The following is a 6209-nucleotide window of genomic DNA, read 5'->3' on the forward strand; positions in this document are numbered from 1 at the left end:
ACACACACAGCCTGTATTAGCCTACTTTAGACCAGCAATAAGAGTTGTGTCTGAAAAGTGTAGCTATCTACCAACGTATTTGACATCTATCACAAACGACTAAATTAACATTTCTACAGTAATGCAAAAATAAAACCCACTAAAAACTAAAGTAGAGGGTACCTGAAGGAATTCCCCCGGAGCCATATGATGCATGTCACAAATTAAAGCAAAATGCCATTTTCTGCTTGTTAATGACGGTAATAACATGTTTCTTCTGGAATTACACTGCATTCATTTTGGTCCTATGATGCCAAATTATAAGACTGAGACTGTAGCTTACTATATGTATCAAACACACGTTTGGTATGAATTTCAATAATCAGACAAACTTCATATCAGACCCACTTAAATGATTAAAGTACCCACGATAAGTTGTCACTGTCTAGATAAATTCACCATTAAAGAAATAGTTCTGCATGTGGTGGAGCACTTGGTGAATAAATGCAGACGCAGTAGAACTAAATACAAGCTTGTCAAGTGGATAAGCTAATTAGCAGTGTGAGCCATTTTCTAATTCAAAATTACCATCTAAACCTGTAGAAAGCTCAGTGAATGTCATTTGATCAATTACATTTAAATGAACAGCTTGGTGAGAAGATTTAGTTTTACAGCTACAGTGTTCCTTCTATGTGTTTGAAATGGGGCTGGGCGATATAGAGAAAATCAGAAATCACGCTATTCTTGACCAAATACCTCAATATCGATATTGCGGCGATATTGTAGTGTTGACAACTGATGCTTTGACAAAATATCTTCACACTTAGAGTAGTAGTAATATGAATATAATGACTAAATGGGGAAAGGGCAAATAATAACAATGGTCTGTTAAGTTCAGAAAAATCACACTAATTTACTGTAATGCAGGCTTTAAAACCAGGAAGAAGAAAAAAAACACTTACGGTATGTGATATAACAATATTACAATTTCCTAAATTAAAGACAATATCTAGTCTCATATCATGATATCAATATAATATTGATATATTGCCCGGCCCTAGTTTGAAACAAACACCAAACCCTTAAAAATCTGGCTTTTTGTGGTGTAAAAACGAGTGCCTGCAGGACGTCATCCTGGGACAGACTATCTTTTCAAAATCCCTATCATTTACATGAAAAGAACTTCCCAGTTTATTGTCACACCATTTGCAACCACCTAATTTTGATAGTTTTAGTAAACAACAGCCTATATGAATTTAGTTTGCCTCAATCAATGGAACACACGGTATTTGTATTCTACCTACAACACTGTGACTGTCATGCACAGGTGCATCCATAAACCAAGCCATGGCCTTAGAGAAACTTGGAATTCCCTACACTTACACTCATGGATCAAATTAGTATACAAAATACTGCTTAAGGTTTAGCTTGTCCACAGAATTGCAAATAAAAGTGTGCAGAAACGCACTCCTATTAATAATGTAGGTGTGAAGCCTCAGTGGCCTCAGGATACTGCAATTCATTAGCATATCCTTGCATCCTGAATATGAAGTAGAGACAAATCAGGCTCCAGCAATCTTTTACAGTTGGCAAAATGAAGAACTCAGAGCAACCGGTTTTAAATTAACTTTCAAGTGTCTTGTATCCATGTATCTACTTTTATATATACATTTTATGTACACATTTTATGGTTTTATGTTGGAGAATGGATGTTTTTAAACTAGTACTTTTTTGAGGAAACCTAACATGCAAGACACTATAAATGATCTACTAGTACAGGACCAAAGACATGACAAAGATGTTTTCATGAATTTGATTAGTTGATTAACTGTTTACCCCAATAAAAAATGAAAAAAATATATCATCACAAGTTCTGGGAACACTAAATCATGTCCTGTTTCCCCTCAACAACAGTCCGAAAACAAAAAAAGATAGTCAACTTAAAATAATATAAAACTGAGAAAAGCAGCAAATCACCACATTTAAAAAGATAGAATCAGTGAAGATTTGGCATTACGCTTGACTAAAAATCTGAAAGAGAATTCATTGATTGTCAAAATTGTTGCAGATTGCGAACCAATCGAGTATTCGACTAACGTTAATTGTTTCAGCTCTGATTTGCAAGGTAACATTTGTGAATGAATATATCTACAGAACTGATATGCACCCGATTAGCCAATTAATAATCGCAACATGAGAGGGAGTGTCGGTAGGTACATATCACAAACCTAACGTTAACTAATAAACACAGTTATGCAGACATTCTCCTAAAAAGCTAACCTGGCCAATTGGTTACTTTATAAAAGTTTGAAGAAAAAATATAACTGGACCATTAAGGTAGAAAGCAAGAGTTCAGTATGTTCACTTTGTTGGGAAGGCAACTCAAGGTACCGCTCACGGTTAACGTTACCCAAACAGCCTTGAATCCATGTCACTGGGAACAAAAAAAGTGCTTGAGATAGAGATTTCGGTGCTAAATGTAGGTTAATCCGTTGCATTTATTTAACGTTACAGTAGGTTGAGTTAACGTTGCTCCACGTTCACTCCATGTGACTGTGGCGACGAGTTTGGTAGCTGTGGGTCGCTCTTCCTTCCAACTGCTCCAAGTTACCAAAAGGAAAACTCCGCTCTAGTTATGGTGTTGTAAAGCTAACCTAATTTATCAGCCATTTCCCAAGTAACGTTACCAAGAGAGAATGGTTCAAAAACTGGGTGAGGAAACAATTTACGCCAGCCAGGACGAACGTTAAACCAACCGCATCCCATACTTTCTTTTAGCTCTTGAAAAGATTCCCAAAACACCAATATCACTCACGTTGAGTCGTTCAAGGGGACGTCCGAGAGGTTTGTGTTAACTTTACCGGCGGGAGAAGCTGTTCACAGTCGGTGAATAATCCGTTATTTCAGTTGTAGAGCTAAGAGTAGTTACTGTTACTGGGGTTTTTTTTTTCGCTCCTTCCTATCTCCCCCTTCTCCCTCTCCCCTCGCCTGTGTTCTGGTTCCTGCTTCCCCTCTCCACATCCAGCATTCCAATATGGCCGCTGCAGGGATATACACACGCACACACACACACACACACACACACACACGCACGCACGTACGTACGTACGCACCCACACGCACACACACACACACGGAGAGAGAGATGTTAATGTTGTGTCAATGTTCATAATACTGTTTATTGTGTGTTGTGTTGAAAAAATGAGAGAGAGAAAACTGCTCCCTTTGAGAAAAGCCTTGCTTGAGACACAGCAAACAGCAACCCATGAATGAATGAATGGATAGCCCACTTTACCGGCATTTATACTATAGTAAGAGCAGTAGTAGCCTAGTCTATCTATTGCAGTAGTAGTTACTGTCCACTGTATTTGGTCGATTAGGTCTACGCAAACAGCATCGGTAGCCTACTCGAGGAAAAATAGCAACAGTGAAGAAAGAGTCATAGGCTACATTCAAAAGTCTTGTCTAAACTAAGCCTAATAATTCTTCAGTTGATGTATAGCCTACAGTAGGCCTATCACAAGCCTATTTTGTATTCATAATCTGAATTATAATCTACGAAGTAGGCCTACTTGGCCCTAGCCTAAAGTAGGCCTTGTAAATATTATATCAAAGCTCGTTGAATTATAAATTGAATTGCATACCTTGTAGCTGGTTTGACATTCCTAATTGTTCATTAGTAATCTCAATGCCAGGTGTTATATTGTGCAAGGGAATACAGTTTATATCGGCAAGTAGGCTATGTGCGCCCTTCTGTGCACACGTCCAAAGACGACATCTGGTGGTCACTACTTGTTATTGCCGTTTATTTGAGTTTACACATTGCCCTGAGGGTGTGTATGGATTTCCACATACCGGTATTTAGCAATATTGCCATTTTTATGTTCCCTGGTGCACGAGTTGGATTAAGTGTGAAGTGACTTTAGTCAGATTCCTCCAGGAATGTCAGATGAATAGAGTCAGGTTTAGTGTGGACTTCTTCAAAAGGCAACTTGTCTTTCAGAACAAATCCGGATTGTCCCCAAAGTTGGGAGCATCAGACAAGTCATTAAGCCAGTGCCACACTGAGGGAATTTTCAGTGCTGGAGCAGGACTTTCTTTGCAGTTATAAAGCCATGTGCAATACGGCTTCCTTATTGGTTTGACAGGATGATCAGATTTGGGTCTGGATAACATTTCAGAACTACCACTTTGGAAAATATGTTGAAAATGTCCTCCAGTAGCCTACTTGGCCAAGCAATGTATCAAGGTCCCTTTTGCAGAATTACACCTATCACAATGTGATGATACCTTAGGCAAATGATGTGGAGTTTCCAGTAATACAGACTATGCAGCACCTCAATTGAATAGAGAATTTCTTGGCGTTTCTGTGGAACCGTTCTATATTGAAAAAGACAGCAAAACAACCCATTCACACTGTCTACATGTTTCAGATGCTCTTTTTCATCTTTTTTGTTAGACTTCATATACGTAAAAACTGACTGCCGTGACCCGGATTCGAACCGGGGTTGCTGCGGCCACAACGCAGAGTACTAACCTCTATACGATCACGGCTGGCCACCGCTTCTGCCGAGGTGATGCAGTCTCACATGCATCACAGGTTGAGAATAAACTGAATTAAAGCACATTCTCTGAATTATTGGCCTACGTTAAAAATGACCGGTTTACAGCCAGCACCTAGCTAAACCTAATACCGTCTAATGCAACAGTCTTTAAATAAATAGATAGAGCAGCTTATTGGTCATTGCTGCACCACTACACGATCACAGCTGGCCATCTGTCCCGGGGGCAGCCACAAGAACTTAGGCCTACAGGTAGGCATATGGCCTATAGGCTATTGATGCTTATTATTCCCCTTTTCTCTTATGAACTAAAGGCTATTGTTTTGGCACTATAGTACACTGATAGGAACCTAGAACAAATACTGACTGGAGGCGACTGGGTGAGCAAACTCGATTCTGATTTAGGCTAGATAAATACGAGCAAAAAATAACTGAGTGAGTTTTTGCACAACCAACTAGAAAGCTAAGTAGACGTTAGTAGCCTAGAAGTATAGGCCTATTAGTAGTAGTAATGTTTTTAGCTTTCATGCTGAGATTAAATTTAGTTTGTACAATGCAAATTATTGTATTTATGTTCTTTATGTCAATTCAATTCCATCAAATGTAACTGAATTGTCATTAACTTATCTCAACTGTGATGCTAACTCAGGATGAGATATGAACAGATTGTCGCTTCTCATTCACTTTTTAAAATGTAAGTTCGGTTACTTCAAAATGCAAATGCATTCTTTGTATCCAATTCGTAATTGCATATTTTAAGTTTAACCTATCATATAAACCCTTTCTCATAGCCTCTCTCTCTCTCGCTCTCGCTCTCGCTCTCTCTCTCTCTCACAGAATTTAAAAAGGTGTGTTACATTTACCTTACTCAGCACTTTATCGCTAGATAAACCTGCTCAACCACTGTGTCATAGGGTTAGGGCTAGTCACATTTAATTAGCACAGGTGTGAACAAAGCAAATAAAAAAGTAGACGACACAATAGCAAGTCAGCAAGAACACAAGTCATATCTGTCATTTAGGGAGAAAACCTATTATTAAATATTTATAGATTTTGTAAAAAAAAAAAAAAAAAAAACTTAATTTCTATTAAATTCTTTCAATTCTTAATTTCACATATTCCCATCAATATAAACTATAGGTGTGGAACATCATATTTGCAGACAGACAGAGATTACCTTATTATTACATAATATAATGTAACGTAATAAACAGTTTACATGTAAAGACTGACATCACATGTGCTTTGTGACTGTCTCTGTAGTCTACCTTAATCTGAAACCAGCCACACTTTCACAATCCCTGTTTCTAATCTGCAGATAGTAGTTTTAAAGAGCAAATTGGAGCACATTCTCTCTCCCATACACATATGTTGCTTAAAAAAAAAAAATCCCTATTTAAATGTAGGCCTATTTAAAAACTTCCATATAAAACATCACAGCTAGCCCATATCATTTTGTTATATAGGGGGCTAACGTTACAGGGATTTATTTGGTAATTCAATCGGTTATTAGCCTACTGTTAAAAAAATCGCATGAAATGTAGGCTATTTTATTGGTCTTTGCATATAGCAGTACACGAAACAGACAATAGATGGCGCCATGGTACTCTTTGCCCAGCTCCCGGAATTGTAAAAGAAAAAAAAAAGCTTTTATTTTGAAATTTGGGG

At 37.9% G+C, this 6209-nt stretch overlaps 1 protein-coding gene and 1 non-coding gene across 3 annotated transcripts in view; both read right to left on the bottom strand.

Annotated features, from left to right (window-relative positions):
- Window positions 1-3014, bottom strand: part of ptk2aa (protein tyrosine kinase 2aa) — a 62795-nt gene extending 59781 nt beyond the window's left edge. Inside the window, exon 1 of one of the 2 annotated variants that reach the window (XM_032535457.1) lies at window positions 2795-3014. The gene's annotated coding sequence lies outside the window, so the exon portion shown is untranslated. The remainder of the gene's footprint in view (window positions 1-2794) is intronic. The other variant, XM_032535458.1, reaches the window with a different exon arrangement.
- Window positions 3015-4461: 1447 nt separating this feature from the next.
- Window positions 4462-4533, bottom strand: trnah-gug (transfer RNA histidin (anticodon GUG)). Its single transcript has one exon. It is a non-coding gene; the product is annotated as a tRNA-His (tRNA).
- Between the last annotated feature and the right edge of the window lie 1676 nt (window positions 4534-6209).

Source organism: Etheostoma spectabile, chromosome 14 (genome assembly GCF_008692095.1).
Source record: "Etheostoma spectabile isolate EspeVRDwgs_2016 chromosome 14, UIUC_Espe_1.0, whole genome shotgun sequence".
Classification (NCBI taxonomy): domain Eukaryota; kingdom Metazoa; phylum Chordata; class Actinopteri; order Perciformes; family Percidae; genus Etheostoma; species Etheostoma spectabile.